The following is a 17,346-nucleotide window of genomic DNA, read 5'->3' on the forward strand; positions in this document are numbered from 1 at the left end:
CTAGGATGCATGGGATCTAAGCATTCATTGGTAGCAATTTTTCCTCCAATCTTCTTTTATGAGATATTAAGTCCCATTCCAAGACCTGGTTTCAAGTAACAATCCTGTGTCCAGTCCTTCAACTCCTGTGAGGTATTTTCAAGTCGCTATTACCCAAGAGAGTCAAACTCCTGCTACGACTGCCTGCTTCCAGACCCAGCAAAGTTGTAACTCAAGCCTCACTCACCACATACATTGTTTGTCCATTTCTGATACACAGAGATATTTATCTTGTGTTTTCAATCCATATCTATTTTAAGATGAACATTTAAAATTTCTAAAATTTGATGATTTTAATCTATAAGAACTGTAATCACAGAAGGCTCAATTTAATATTCTTTATTTCTTTTTTTTATATTTTATCTGTTGCATCAGCATTTTGGAGAAGAGGTGTGTCAAAATATGAATTTACTCTTCCAATTTGACCAGAAGTCTCCTCTCTCATAAAATGAATTTCCCATTCATGAGTTAAAAGCAACAAAAAAGACACAATGAAAATGCAGTGTTCTTAAGGAATCTTAAGGTTCTTGCCAGGAATAAGGAAGAAGAAAGAAGAAAATAGGAAGGAGGAGGAGGACGAGGAGGAAGGGGAGGAGGAGGGGGAGAAGGGGGGGATGGGTAGGGGGAGGGCAGCATCTGGCTGGCTCAGTCAGTAAAGCATGTAACTCTTGATTTCAGGGTCTTGAGGTCGAGCCCCACTTTGGGCATGGAGCCTACTTTAAAATAAATAAATAAATAAATAAATAAATAATATATAAAAAATAAAAATAAAAATAAAAAAAATAAATATAAAATTTAAAAAAAAAACAAGTGGCACCCTATTAAAGACACTAAAATTGGAGGTATCAATGACAGAGAAGAAAATAACCAGGATTGAAAAGGAGGATAAGCTGGGATTAAGGGAATCAAGAGGACATTCTTAGAGAAAACACTTGGGAAACATGTTTCTGGAGGCCAGTTCAGGAAGTGAATGTGAGGTCCAGGGAAAGGAATAATACACTTACGTGTCAAGTGATTGCAAAGAAAGCAGATTTGACCTAAACTCTGGATTGCCCTGGGAATTCTGTCAGAAAGGTCTTGGTTTTCCCAAGGAAAAGGAACTAGCTTAGCGAGTCTAGATTCAAAGAACTAGGCTCAAAGAAGACAGAATTATGTTACTTCTTCTGAGATAGACATTACAATTCCACTATGTGTCCCTGCCTAGTGTCTCGCTGCAGAGCGGTTCTATACCAAGCTTCTCCACAACACAATCAAGGAGACTTGACTTCCTATAGCTGTGTGAGGCACTAGTGATTTGCCACAGAGGAGGAGTGTTGGGAAGGATTAAAGAATAGGACTATGGCCAAGAGAAATTTGATCTGATGGTTGATCCCTAGAGCAATGAGGAGGAGAAGCGATGGGAGCTGATTATTTGAGATGCAATCTTGGGTTTTTCATTCAGCTCATTTGCCATTTCCTCAATCAGCATCTGAAGCCTACAAAAGCTTTTCTGCAAAATAATATACACTGTTTAATTCACAAAAGCATAATTATTCTGTTTCACATACACAATAATAAAGAAACCTAAGCAATGTTCTCCCATCAGAAGTGATATGGAATCATGTTCTAATCTTCCCCTGTATCCTTTCAATCTGGATTAGCATCATGATCTTAATTGTCTTCCAGTTCACACACTTTTCTTGAAAGCATAGGAATGATAAGCTCTGAGCTCTGGTCTTTCTGTTGTATGTGAATCATTAAGCCAGACTTCTAGTGATTCCATCGTATAGCAGTCTCATTTCCAGTAACTTCACATTCACCTGTATGAAACAAAACATCTGGTTGCTGGACATGACTTCACAAGTGTGGTATTCCCATTACCTTGCTGGTTATTGTGAAGACAGCAGGTCATTGCCTCACTAGAAGTCCAGCTTCCTTTCCCTTCAGAGAACCACGTAAGAAGAGCCAAAGCCCCTGGTATATATGGAACCAGTGATATCTGCATTCCCTGCAGATATACCCTTTCACTTTAACTAGTCCTGGATTTCCTGCCTCTGAGGATTGTAAACTGTTTTCAGACTTTTTTTTTTATAAAAATCTTTTTTCTTCTGTTTTCAGACTTGATTACAAAATTGCTTCAAAGATTTTATGCTTGAATAAATTATCTTTAAAAAGGGAGTAAAAATCTTCTTATGAGCTCAGTTTCAGTTCCTTTTTCCCCAAGACGCAAAAATATAAAACACATGAAGTTTTAAAAAAAAAGATAAAGCTACAATTTTTTATCATATGGGAACTGCCCCACTGCCTTGGAATTACACCTTATATATTTTATCTCATATATGCTAATTGGTTGCATTTCATTATTTTACTCATGCTGCACCAACCCTGGGAAGTATCAGAAAAGAGAAATCCAAGCATAACATTGCTGCATAGCAAAGGAAGGAAGGGCACAGGATTTCTTTCTTGGCCTCTCGGGACCTCAGTTTACTCATCTCTTTAGTTGAGAACACAGTATTTATCTCATAGAGGCCATTAAAAAAGCACATGAAATTTGTGAAAACTGTATAAGACCAGAGCATTTTTATCATTGTTTTAATGATAAAAGCATCATAGCATGATGGAGCAGGAAATTAACTAGTCTGGATTTAAGAAATGAAGAAACTGAGCACCAGAACTAAATAACCTACTGATCAGCATACACCACACTAGTGGCAACTTAAATTCTGGATGCAGGTAACTGAGTCCTTTTGCAGATACTCTCTTTAATACAAGGGCCACACAGACAAAAAGAGAGAGAGAGGAACTAGGTGCCAAATGAGGAATCAGGGGAGAGTATTGGGAACTGTGATGAGCTGGAAATGCATATGCCCTGTCCAGGAAGAATACCTATTATTTATCTCCAGGCAATTTTCACCATATCAGAGTATAGGCCCAGGATTGCTAGATCTTCTCTCTCTCTCTTTTTTTTTTTTTTTAGAGAGACCAGAAATACAGATGTTTGATACGTGAAGACTCCCAATTTTTAAATCTGCAAGCAGCAAAATAAAAAATAAACAAGTGGGACTACATGAAACTAAAATGCTCTGCACAGCAAAAGAAACCACCGCCAAAGTGAAAATTTTTTAAACTTTAAATATTTCAATTTTTAAAATAATGTTGTATAGGCCAAACAACACACTGGAGAGTAAAAATTAGCCTATGGTTTACCAATGTGTGACCACTGGTCTGCAGGGAAATGTTCAAGTTCTTTCTCACGGTATCAAAGGCCCTGCATGATCTGTCCCCTGCTTCCTTCTCCAGCTCACTCTCCTATCTGTCCTTGCCTGTACTTAGGTTCCAGCTGCAGTAAACAGTTTGCTTACTGCAATAACACACCTGCTGACTCTTGCGAACATGCCCACTGATTGTCACTCTGCTGCTCCTGCCCCTTGCCCCTTGCCCCTTATGCCTGCAATGCATCACTCTCCTAACTCATATATTTATTTTAAAATGTCTCAACTCTTAGTTCCACCAGGAAATTATCCCTGAGCAGTTTCCCCACAACACTACCAAAATGTTCACCCATTATGTTCTTACAATATCTTGCACATCTGATTGTATTTACCTCATAGTACTGTAAGTACTTGTTTTATGTCTGTTGTTCCAACCAGAATCTTGGCGAATATTGAATTTAAATTGGACTCTTCATTCTTACTCAAAAGTGACCAGTGATCTCCTTCCTCAACCTTACTCTCCTGCTATCCTAGTCATTGACCCTAAGTACTATTGAGCTGCTGGAAGAGATATTGAAATTTTCTCAACAGTGGATAACCTCATGGAGGACATCTTCCTCTACCTCTTCTTTTGATGGGAGATTATGGGATGCAGTCAATCTCCTGAACACAGCCCTCTGTTCAGCACCTAAGAAAAACCTATACAACGTCATGGTCCTTCTTTATTTGTCTCTTATGTTATTTTTTAGTTTGTTTCTGTCCTATTCATGCTCCAAAAGGAGGTAGACTTTCCCTTACTGGTACTGGTCTCTAAAGCCAACTCCTTACAGATCCCACCTGATTCAGCCCCACTTGTGATCTTGTACAATTCCTTACTGTGACAAAGTGCGCTAAATGAAGGGGGAACATAGAGGGTGAAGTTGGCTCTATCAGAATTGTATGATTGGATGGCAGAAGACCGACTAACCAAAGGGAAATCATGCATTAACTGAAGAAAAGTAAATGAATGCCAGAGATGAGCATTGCACTATATCTCTTAACTCCCAATCCAAGACTTCTTCTACAGCTCCCTCCCACTCCAGTTTGGGTATCTACTTGAATCCACACCATCAGAATCTTGATGTTTAACCAGAATAAACTCTAATTGGGGTTATTTATCATAATAAAACCTTGAAGTACAGTTATAAAGAATAAAGATTTCACTTTAACTTGGCAGAACCATGGACAGCGCCCAAGTTTGAGCCATAAATTCTTACCATATGAAGCAGGAAGAAATCTTTGTAACAACACATTAAAGCTCTCTAATTTTACAGATGAGAAAACTAAGGCCCCAAAGGGTTATAAACCTGACTAATGTTATACAGAGATGACTTGTCTAATGTTATACAGAGATGAAGGTCAAATTTAAGTCTCAGAATCCAAGTCCAGGTCATTTTGCCCTATACTCTGCTGTTTCCCAAAACATTATGACAATATGGGGTAAATGACAAAGGGACAAATCCAGAGGACTTTAGGGGACACCTATTATTTCTCATTTTTCAGCATGCAGCTCTTCTTACTTCTGTTTTGGGGAACTACAACTTTGCTATTGCAGGGAATATATCCTGCTCTCCTCTGATCAGTGGATGTGATGGTGTGGTCAGTGGATTCCAGACTGGGCCAATTTAGATTCTCTCTCTCATGATTTCAATATGAGTAGAGTTACTCAAAAAGGTCATATGGTTGAAGGTCATACATTCCTTTGCTGGCCTCCTAAAGTGGGATATTCAAATCTGAAGAAATTTTGATTTCATATAACCTAGAGCAATGCATATATTTAGATACATATTTTTTAAATTTCTCCCAAGTGTTTGCTATAGCTCTTCCTAATTCTTATACCATCCACCTTTCTAAAACTATCAATAATTAAGAAGCATTTAGTGTTTTTCTACTTCATTAGGTAATTTATACCTTTTTCCAGACTGTTTTATCTGCTAGACAGATAATACAAAATAGAATTTAGTTCTGAGATAATTTCTCTTTCTAAAACAGAATTATAAAAAAATTGTCTACTCATTATATGAGTTAATATGTTGGGACATATTCTAAAGTTATTATTCTTTTACAAGCGTGAATCCATAAATTGCTGAGTTTGGATTGATTTATATTTCATTCACAGCTTGTGTGAGATTGTCTTCCAACATACAATCTTTAGTTACCCTGAGTTCATTTAAAATCTGTCATCACACTCTCTGGAGACAACTAAATAGCATGATCCACAATTTATTGATGAAGAGATTATTAATAGAGTTTACATAGCTGTATACAGCTATGTAAAGGAATAGCATAATAAAAATAAGGACCTCAGAGACCAGAGTGGGAGTGAAAGGACAAAGGGAAAAGGAAAAATTGGGCATCTTGTATAGCAAAAAGAGCCTGAGTTTAAAGTGAAACAGCCTTGGATTTTGGGGTTCTAGAACTAGCTTTGGCACTAACCAAGTTATCTTAAGTCAATCATATCATTTCTCTAGATGGACGAAGTGGCCTCTAACATTCCTTCCAACATCATGCCATAGGGTTTCTCCTGTCACTTATGCAATTAATTTTTTTAAATGCTATTCTTAATATCATCATGAAATGATTGATAATGGAACACTCAGTGATGATACGTTGTTTCTTTCCAGATCCTGAAAATATTGATTGCACCCTCTGGCAGGAGGAAAACAGATATTTAGCAAGTTTAGCAGGATCTCATCATCTTTGACACCCTCTGGGGCCTTGTTTCAAGTGGATTTGGACACGAATATCTTTGGGTCCTGTAATTACATAAGAGCTTTAAGCTGCAGAAACACCTGGTATGATGTTAGATTGAAAATCCAAAACCTGAGTTCTGGCCCTGCCTATAGCTCCTTCTGTATCTATGACTTTGGTCTATTCGTTAGGTACCCTGGTAGATGCAGAAACCCAACTCAAGGCTATTTAAACGCAAAGGTCCATGGACTCTTTGGAAGGATTGGACCATCAAGCTGCAGCAGATCAGAAATGCACCTGAGCATCAGAAACAATCAGGAAATTGAGCTCAACCAGGACTCATCCTTCACCTGGCCTCTGCTCCTCCCAGCATGCTGGCTTTGTTCTCTCTTATCTTATGCTGGCTTTCTCTACTTGCAAGGAAATGCAGTCTCCTACAGCTCTAGACTTATGTTTATTTATTCCTCAATCAGCTACGCTCTAGAGCCCAACTGGCACTATTCTGGTACTAGAGGCCTAGTAGTGACAAGGAAAGTGTCTGCCCTTGGGGATCTTATACTCTAGTGGAACGGAGAAAGTTGCACACTATACAAATGTACAAATGATATACCAGGTAGTCATTACTGCTATGGAGAAAAATAACCAGCATAAGGACTTAGAGAGTGCCAAGTGGTAGTGGTGATGGTGGTGCTGTGTGTTATTTTATAAACGTGGCCAGGGAAAGTCTTCTAATGTTTGGTATTATTTGAACAAACAAAGGAGAGAGTAATAAGAATATTTGGTAGAACAGTGCACACAAAGACTCTGAAGTGAGAACATGCTCTTGATATGTTCAAAGATAAACAAGGGAGCCAGTGGTTATGACCACAGAAGGTTCACAGGTAACCTTGACAAGCATGTTTTTAGTGAAATGGTAGAGACAAATGCTCTAAAACCTATGCCATTGGAGAGATGCTGAAGCCTCAGCTCTAGTGTTTAAAGAGATACACCCTGATTAACCTGTTCAGGTAAAAGACTCATTCTCAGGCCAATAAACTATGACATGGGGGAAAGTAATTTCATGGATCAGCAGTGGACCAGTCAACAGTGGGGGATCTCAGACTGTCACATAAGAACACGGGCATTCTGAGACGTATGTATGGATGGAGACAGGGCGAAAGATGCAGGAAGGAGGAGGAGAAGGATAAGATCACCATGAATCTCCCAAACATGGGAGTCTGCAATTTAATCCTCAAGTATAAAGTGGCATTGGAAGTCTCAGTTTCACAGAACTGGTGTTAAAATCAGATCAAATAAGAGAATGTGGTGACTGAATTCTGCATGCACAGACTGCAACTTCTTTATAAACTTGATGGATGGCCATCATGTTGCCAAATGAAAGTGCACACTGCTATGGCACTTCTCCAGGCCACACTCCCTGGCCACCTAGTCCCCTGAAGAAGCTACAGGCATATATATTTAAAACAAGTGGATATTTTGGCTAAAACAACACAATTCTTTTCCCCAAGTTTAAACATCAGGAGCTCTTAGGAAGATGTATTCTTAACATCTCTCAAAACAGAAAGTAGAAAAAAAAATCCCAAAGAGGGACTTAAAGGAATAGCATAATAAAAATAAGGAACCATTAGCAAGAAGGAAAGGAAAGAGGCAAATAAAGAAGTTTTCTTTTCTTTTTTTTTTTTTTTAATCTTTTTCTCTACATATCTGCATGCAGCAGAGATTTGTCTTTGTTCTTTCTAGTTCTGACAAGGCATTTCAAATCTGAAGTGTTTTAAAAATAAAAGAGATCTTGAGCCCTAACCCCAAATGAGCCTAATTACTCCATGGCTGCATGTTAGGTGCTTAAGGAGGCTTGTTAATTCTTTGATATGAAATGAGCCCTATTTGAAGAAAGATCTGAAGAAGTTCTTTCCTATCCTCAGAGAATTAAGAATTTTTAAGAAATGCTAAGTCCTGTCAGACTTCTTCTCTGGGAATTGTAGATGTCCTAACTTATTTTAACAAGCAAGGAATTTTCTCACAGGGCTCAGGACATGAATATGTGACTCTTTTTCTGTGATAACCTCATCTTCTAAAATGAACCACAAAAATCAAGATAAAAGACACTGAAGTTTTGAAACCTCAGAAATTAGCTGAGTGAGTTTCCTATCAAATTTCATCTTCTTCTGTGTTTACTTTATAATCATACGTACTTATATGTTCCATATATACTCCAGAGAGATGGATAAATTGCTATGATGTTCTGTTTTTAATATAAAACATCTATAATTTTTACATAGGAGATGCATTTTCCACTTGTGACACTTAAAGAAATAATCTCACAGAGCCTTTAAGACAGAGTGGAATGGAGGCACCTGGGTGGCTTAGCTAGCTAAGCGTCTGCCTTTGGCTCAGGTCATGATCTCAGGGGTCCTGGGATCCAGACCCACCTGGGGCCTGTTGCTCAGCAGGGAGCCTGCTTCTCCTTCTCCCTCTGCCTACTGCTTCCCCTTCACGTGTGCTCACGCTTTCTCCCTGTCAAAGAAATAAATAAAATCTTTTTTAAAAGATAGAGTAAAATGAAGAATATTATTAAAATGTCTATTCTACGCAAAGCCATTTATAGATTCAATGCAATTCCTATTGAGATTTCAAAGGCAAATTTCTTACAGAAGTAGAAAAAATTATTCTAAAATTGATATGAAACCACAAAAGACTCTGAATAGTCAAAGCTATCCTGAGAAGAATGAAGCTGGAGACATCACACTTCCTGATTTCAAACTATATTACAAAACCATAATAACGAAAACTGTAAGGCACTGGCAGAAAACACAAAGATAGATCAGTGAAACAGAATTGAGAGCCCATAAATAAACCCACCTGTATACAGTACCTAATATTTAACAAAATAGCCAAATATTGAATGGAGAAAAGACAGTTTCTTCAATAAATGGTGTTGAGAAAACTAGGTATTTATATGCAAAAGAATGGAAGTGCACTCCAGTCTTATGCCATTCACAGAAATTAACTTGAAATACATTAAAGACTTAAGCATAAGACCTGAAGCCATAAAACTCCTATTAGAATACGGGGGGTGGGGGGAGGGGGCAGAAATTCCTTAACATTGGTCTTGGCAACGATTTTATAGATATGACACCAAAAGCAAAAATAAACAAGCAGGATGACCACAAACCAAAAGAAACAACCACAAAATGAAAAGGCAACCTATAGAATGGGAGAAAATATTTACAAATCACATATGTGATAAGAAGTTAATGTCCAAATATATAAGAAGCTCATACAGCTAGGCTCCCTCTAACTCAATCAATCTCAACGGGAGTCTTCCTGGGAGCTATGAGTCTCCTCCTGCAGCTGCCCATGCAGACCTTGTTGGCATTATGTGACCCACCCCATGTTCTCCTGTGGACCCTGCCCTCCAACATGCCCTTGGCCAGAGGCCATCCAAAGTGGTGTCACAAGCCTGGCAGTGTGTGAGCAGCCCCAACAGTGATTCCTGCCAAAGTGAGTCCTGCCCCAGGGAGAGGGGAAGATAACCACACATACCACTTCAGCTGAGCCCCAGCAGCAGGCTGGGGCATATACCTGGTCTGATAGCAGGCCCCATTAATGAAAGTTTCCTAGGGAGCAAAGTGAGGAGAGTACCCTGAAGTTTGGTGCTACACAGCTCTACCAAACACATAGTCTGACTCAACTCAAGTTCAGGGCAGTCCCAGACTGGCTCACTAACAACACAGGGACCAAATCCTGCCCACAACAGGCAAAGAGAACTATTGCAGATGACTTGACTGAAAGCAAAAGCAGCTCAACCACAACAGGAAGGCACACACAACACACATATGCAACATTTCTGAAGGGCCGGGTTCTGGTGAACAGAAGACACTGCACTGCAGGGCACTGTAGGGCACTGCAGGACCTCTTCTTCCTAAAGCCACAGCTTTCTTTTCTTTTTCTTTAAATTAAAAAAAAATTTTTTTTTTCCCACTCCACACCCTAGTGGCCACAACTTTCAAGAGCAGGAAACATACTTAACTTTCCTAACACAGAGAAATAGACACAGATAGTTATACAAAACAGGAGACAGAGGACTATATCCCAAATGAAAGAACAGGAAAAATCACAGCAAGGAACCTAAACAAAACAGAGATAAGTAATATGCCTGATAAGAGAATGTAAAAAAATGGTCATAAAGATACTCACTGGAGTTGAGAAGAGTAGGGGAGCTCAGTGAGGCCCTCAACAAAGAGATAGAAAACATAAAATAGAACCAATCAGGGATGAAGAACTCAACAACTGAAATTAAATAAACATTAGTAGAAACAAATAGTAGACTGGAGGAGACAGAAGAACAGATCAGCAACCTGGAAAAGAGAGTAATGGAAAGGAATCAAATAGAACAGGAGAGAGAAAAAGAAAAATAAAAGGGACACTTGGGTGGCTCAGTGGTTGAGCATCTGCCTTTGGCTCAGGTCGTGATCCCGAGGTCCTGAGACCAAGTCCTACGTCCCTGCTTCTCCCTCTGCCTATGCCTCTGCCTCTCTATATATATCTCATGAATAAATAAACAAAATATTTTTTAAAAATACCTAAAAAAAGGAAGAAGAAGAAATGAAAACATATTGAGGGAAGTCAGAGACACCACCAAGCATAACATTTGCACTATAGGGATCCTAGAAGGAGAAAAGAATGGAAAGAAAAAGACAGAAAATTTATTTGAATAAGCTGAAAACTTCCTGAATCCAGGGAAGGAAACAGAAATCCAGATCCAGGAAGCAGAGATTCCCTAGCAAAATCAACCCAAGAAGATCCACACCAAGATCCACAGCTAGTAATTAAAATGGAAAAAAAAAAAAAGTGGTAATAAAGAAAGAATTTTTAAAGCAGCAAGAGAAAACATTTACATACAAGGAAAATCCCATAAGGCTATCAGAGTATTTTTCAGCAGAAACTCTCGAGGCCAGAAGAAAGTGGCATGATATATTCAAAATGATGAAAAAAAATGCAATCAAGAACACTATCCAGCAAGGCTATCATTCAGAATAGAAGGAGAGATGAAGAGTTTCTCAAACAAAAGTTAAAGGAATTCATCACCACCAAGTCAGCCCTACAAGAAATGCTGAAGGGAGATTTAAGTGGAAAGAAAGATCATAAGCAATAGTAAGAAAATTAGGAAGCACAAAAGCAATAAAAGTAAGTATGTCCACAAAAAAAAATCAGCCAAGGGATCCATGAAATAAAAGGATATAAAGTATGATACCATATACCTAAACTGTCAGGGTAGGGCAAAGTAAAAATTTAGTGCTTTTAGGATGGGTTCAAATTTAAGTGACCATGAACTTAATATAGACTGCTATATGCATGTTACATATAAATCTAATGTCAACCACAAATCAAAACCTGGTAATATATATGCAAAAAATAGAGAAAGGAATCCACGTCTATCACCAAAGAAAGCCAACAAACTATGAGAGAACAAGGAGTAGAGAACTACGAAAACAACCATAAAACAAGTTACAAAATGGCAATAAGTATGTACTTATCAATAATTACTTTGAATATAAATAGACTAAACACTCCAAAACATAGAATGATAGAATGAAAAAACAAATAAGACCCATCTAAAAAAAAAAAAAAAAAAAAAAAAAAGACCCATCTATACAATGCCCAGAAGAGACTCATTTCAGACCTAGACACATGCAGTGAAGGGATGAAAAAGAATTTATCACACAAATAGAAGTAAAAAGAAAGCCTGGGTAGCAATACTTACATCAGACAAAATAGATTTTAAAACAAAGACTGCACCAAGAGACAAAGAAGGACAATACATAATCATAAAAAGGGACAATCCAACAAGAAGATATAACAACTATAAATATTTATGCACCCAATGTGGGATCACTCATATACATAAAGCAGCTAATAATGAATATAAAGAAAGAAATCAATAGTAATATAATAGTAGGGGATTTTAACACCCCACTCACATCAATGGATAGATCATCTTTTCAAACAAAGAAAGAGTGGCTTTGAATGACACATTGGGCCAGATGGATCCAACAGATATATTCAGAACATTCCATCCTAAAACAGCAAAATGCACATTCTTCTCAAGTACAAATAGAACATTCTCCAGAATAGATCACATAAATCATATATTAGTTCACAAAACAAGTCTCAAAAATTAAAAAAGACTGAAGTCATAGCATGCTTCTTTTCCAACCACAATGCTATGAAACTAGAAATCAACCACAAGAAAAAATCTAGAAAGAGCACAAATACATAGAGGTTAAATAACATGCTACTAAACAATGAATGTGTCACCCAAGAAATCAAAGAGGAAATTTAAAAAATACACACAGACACATGAAAACACAATGGTCCAAAATTTTGGGGATACAGCAAAAGCCCTTCAAAGAGGGACGATTAGAGCAGTACAGAATTACCTCAAGAAGCAAGAAAAATCTCAAGTAAACAACCCGACCTTACATCTAAGGGAGCTAGAAAAGAATAACAAACAAAACTTAAAACTGGTAGAAGGAAGGAAATAATAAAGATTAGAGATAAATAATTTTTTTAAAAAAAGAAACTCATATAACTCAGTGGCAAAAAAAAACCCTCACAAATAATCCAATTTAAAATGGGCTAAGATGTTGAATAGACATTTTCCCAAAGAAGATACTCCAATGGCCAATGGGTACATGAAAAAAGTACTCAATATCATGAATCGGAGAAATAAAAATCAAAACCTCAATGAGGTATCACCTCACTCCCGTTGAATGAGTATTATCCAAAAGACTAGAGGTGGTAAATGCTGGTGAACATGTGGAGGAAAGGGAACCCTTGTGCACTGAGTGGGAGTGTAAATTAATGCAGCCACTCTGGAAAACCATATGGAGATTCCCCAAAAAGTTAAATACAGAACTACCCTATGATCCAGCAATTCCACTTCTGGATAAATATGTAAAGAAAAAGAAATCACTATCTGAAAGAGATAACGGATACTCTAATGTTCATTGCAGCATCATTCACAATAGCCCAAACATGGAAACAACCTAACTGTCCACTGACAGATGAACAAATAAAGAAAAGGTGATATATATAATATATAGATAGATAGATTGTGTGCGTGTGTATAATGGAATATTATTCAGCCATGAGGAAGAAGAAAATGCTGCCATTTGCAACAACATGGATGAACCTTGAGGGCATTGTGCTAAAAAATAAGTCAAACAGAGAAAGACAAATACTATACAACCTCATTTATAAGTGGAATCTAAAACAAAAACAAACAAAAAGCTGAACATAGAAACAGTGCAGAAGCTGATAGGTGATGGCCAGGGGTGATGGGATGGGGACGTGGGAGAAGGTAGTCAAAGGGTACAGATTTCCAGTTTTAAGATGAACATGTTCAGGGGATGTAATGTACAGCATGATGATGGTGGTTAACAATATGATATTGTATATTTGAATGTCCCTCAGAGGGTAAATCTGAAAAGTTCTTACCACACACATACATACACACACACACACACACACACAAATTGTAACTATGTAAGGTAATGGATGTGTTAATTAATCTTATTGTAGTAATCATTTTGAAATATATACATATATCAAATCATCATGTTACACACCTTAAACATATACAATGTGATATGTCAACTACATCTCAAATAAGGCCAGGGAAAAAAGAGAAAAATGTGTTCAAATTGGTATTGAAACTAGAACAAATAATTTTATGTTTTTCATTTATAAAATAGATTCCCCACGCTTTGAAAGGCCTCTATACTCTTTTTCTACCTCTGACCCAAATCTTAACAGTGAATGTTGTAGGAGTTATTAGTATTTGAATTCTTTGCTGCTCCTCCTTCCAGGGTTACTGGGAGGTTACCTCCACCTGATTCACTGAAGTCAGGTTTGGTCATGTGACTTAATTTAGCCATTGAAATGTCAGAGAAAGTAATGTGTCCATCTTTGGGTAGGGCTTTAGGAACCATCACACAGCCTCCATCTTTTCTTTTCCCAACATGATCAGCAGTGTCAAGATTGGGACTACTCTCTCAGCACAAGTCCTAAAATTAATAAGCCGGAGCCAAGCTGAACCTGCCTATGATGTGATGGACAGATAGCACAAACAAGAAATAAATGGTATGAGTTCACTGGTATGAAACTCGAGGGTTCCAGAGATCATTTGTTACTACAGCATAACTTATACCGACAGAAAGTACTTCATAAATTATTTTATATATTGTTATATACTATAAATATTATAATAATTGTTTAAGAATTATATAATAAGACCTCCAAATTTTCTGGGCTCCTAATTTTCTGGTAGAGTTCAAAAGAAAACAGCAACAAGAGTATTCCAGGAGAGTTGGAAAATTCATGTTACAAAGCAGTAATTCTCAGATTATTTTTGTCTATGAACCACACTGTCAGATTGCATTTATTTTAGATCAGTAAAATGACTCCCCAGGACTAGAGGAGTCTTGTCATTTCATAAAAGGAACTCTCAGAGAACATCTAATAGATCAGTCTACTCAAAGTATAGCCTGTGAATTTTTTCTCACCAGGCTTCAGTGAGATATATCAGTATTAGGAATAAGTATTTAGAAGCTCTTATAGCAATTTGACATGGCTAGGACACTGAAGCTCAAAGCTGGTCAAATTGTCTTGTTGAGTGAGGTAACAGGCTAATATGTGTTGTCAGACTTAGTGTAGTGAGTCACATATGGCATGAGCTACACACAAGGATGGGTCTGCCACAGATCAGAGAATAATAACAACAACAATAATAATAATATCCTGGTCTTCACCACAGATAGTTTGAAAAGTGCTGACCTAGAACCTGCTTAGAAATCATCACTTAAATTGATGGGTTACCTAATGGAGGACCTGAAAAGCACAGGAATATTATATATAAAATTGAACCATTCTCTTGGGAAAATCCAAGTCCACACTAACAGTCTTCCTAACATTTTCTGTCCTACTGGAGATTTACAAAGGCAGATGGAAGTAATAACATTTCTTAATCACCCACTGTGTGTGGAGCACTACACATACAGTTCTCAGGTTACCAAATATGTGTCACCAAACAGAAGACATCTTCCCTTAGGAGCAATTTTAGTTATAGTGGAGGAAGTCTTAACTTAACCTTTGGAAGTTGACTTAATCTAAGAAGTGAAATATACAATATTCTATATTAGTCTTACTTCTGGGTCTCTAAAACAGAAACTAAGATAGAATAAGGAGAGGAATGAGAGAAAAAATTTTAAATTATGCTTAACTTTTCTTCGAGATGCTCTGATCTTCCTTTCTTTCCCTTCTCACTCTGCATGCCGTCCCAGCCAACCCTCTTTCCTTTTATTCTCCCATAGTCTCCCAAAATAAACTACTCATTGTGATTATTTTATTCCCTCCTCTTCATTATAGGTAATCTCAGGTATTAAGGAAATAAACTGATTGGATTAATTTATACTCAGATGTATGTAGATGACTAATGACCTCTTAATCCTCCTGGAGGCATCTGTCTTTTTAATTTATTTTAACTTTAAATATGCTTATTTTCCTTATTTTTAATTCAGATAAACTTCAGAGCGGAAGTGCAAAGAAGTGAAAAGGAAATGCTTGGAAAAACAGGTAAAATTATACTAGGTCAAGGAGGCAAAATGGCTTCTGTCTGAGTCACCTTGTCCCAATCACTTCCTGATTTTCACTCTTTTATATAAAAATTATCAAGTTTTTTTTTTTTTTTTTCCCACAGTGATCCTCAACACTAAGAACAGGGGTAGTCATTGGTAGAAAGGAATCATTTGCACATGATGCAGGGACAGTCTGCATGAATGAGAACTGAGGGAGGAAATACACAAGTATTTGGAAGAGAAAATATTTGCAACACCATAGATATTGAAAGCGGAAAAACACCTTGCAGATGATCTAACCCAGGCATTCCTAAGTGCGAGACCTGGAGTGGCTTTAGGTGGTAGGCTTGCAAATCATTAAATGAAATGGAATCACATAGTGAAGAAATCACTCATTTTTTAAAAATTATTTTTCAGGTGTTTTATTATAACAAGGAAAAAAACTCAGCTGAGGTGGGTCTTAACAGCCCTCTCACTATTGCTTATTTTAATAAGGAGAGGAGGCCTAGGGCTCAGTCTTCAATGAGATCTAGGGTTCAATGGTCTCTCTGAAGCATTCAATAAAATTGTTTATTTTTCACTATCTTTTATTTTCTACCAAGATCTTTGAAAGTATTGATTTTCAATTTTCAAATTATTGATATTAAGTTTCTTTTAAAATACATTCATTTAGGAAAAAGAAAATGAGTTCAAAGAAAATCTTAAGTAAATAGTGTAAGTGTACATAGATATGAAAAGGAATTATGAAGGCAGAACAAAGGAGCTGGGAAAACACTGATCTGATCTAATGAACTCGGTACTTGAATTTAAAACTGACGAGAGAGATATGCATACATATAGGGGAGAGAAACTCCCCTCCCCAGAAACGGTGTTAAGGTAAAGCACAAACCTGTCACCTGTAGGTAGTATAGGTAGTTAATTCCTCTGAACAGACCCATTGGCATAAACCATAAAGGAATGTGGCCACAAGATTAGAGTTTACAAGCTTCAGTGACACATATCTTAGGAACCTCTTTTTAAATCTGCAGACTCAGAAACAGGGCATTTTCTACCTCTTCCTCCTATGAGACAATTCTTGGAGATTTCCCACCAATCATAGATCTCTCAGTACATCTTTTCATTTGTGGCCAGAACCAGGATAATCCTATAAAAATATTACAGGAAATTTACATAGAGCATTGTAAATATTTTTAGCCTAAGTAATGATAATAAACAACAATTCAGCATAATCTGGATTAATTCAGATGTCGTCAATAACTATGAGCATACAGTATGCATTTCCTTTGAGTCAGTATGTGAGAATTTTAACCATTCATGTGAAATAGCTTTGGTTGAGCTCAACAAGTATTTATTAAACACTGAAACATATTCCAAGAATTGTGCTGTGTGTTCAAGAATCATGAGCAAAAAGATTTAGTCCCTGCCTTCAAGGCATCTATGGTTGTACAAATAATTATGAGCCACACTATATTACAAAATTTGTCATAGTTCATATAAACAGTATTACTTTGATTACTTAATACTTACAGAAACGTTTTGACATAAGATATTCTTGCTATCTCCCTTTTATACACAAGAAAACCTTTGCTTAGTCAAGTTGACTTGCCCAAGGTCATTGTTAGCAATATTAGTAAGCAACAGGGGAAAGTCTTCAACCCAGGAATCCTGCCTCCAAATCAGTGCTTTTCCTGCAATACCAACCACCCAAAACTATTCCTCTCAGACTTCTCTCTCTGGCTATAATGAAG

General features: G+C 37.2%; 1 protein-coding gene across 17 annotated transcripts in view; it reads right to left on the bottom strand.

Annotated features, from left to right (window-relative positions):
- GLIS3 (GLIS family zinc finger 3) overlaps positions 1 to 17,346 on the bottom strand; it is a 622,522-nt gene that overhangs the window by 591,884 nt on the left and 13,292 nt on the right. Inside the window, exon 2 of one of the 17 annotated variants that reach the window (XM_041729434.1) lies at positions 1,587 to 1,838. The exons of 15 other annotated variants lie outside the window; for them this stretch is intronic. The gene's annotated coding sequence lies outside the window, so the exon portion shown is untranslated. Of the gene's footprint in view, positions 1 to 1,586; positions 1,839 to 8,389; positions 8,475 to 17,346 lie in introns of all 17 variants that reach the window. One more of the 17 variants, XM_041729416.1, reaches the window with a different exon arrangement.

This window comes from Vulpes lagopus, chromosome 2 (assembly GCF_018345385.1).
Source record: "Vulpes lagopus strain Blue_001 chromosome 2, ASM1834538v1, whole genome shotgun sequence".
Lineage (NCBI taxonomy): Eukaryota > Metazoa > Chordata > Mammalia > Carnivora > Canidae > Vulpes > Vulpes lagopus.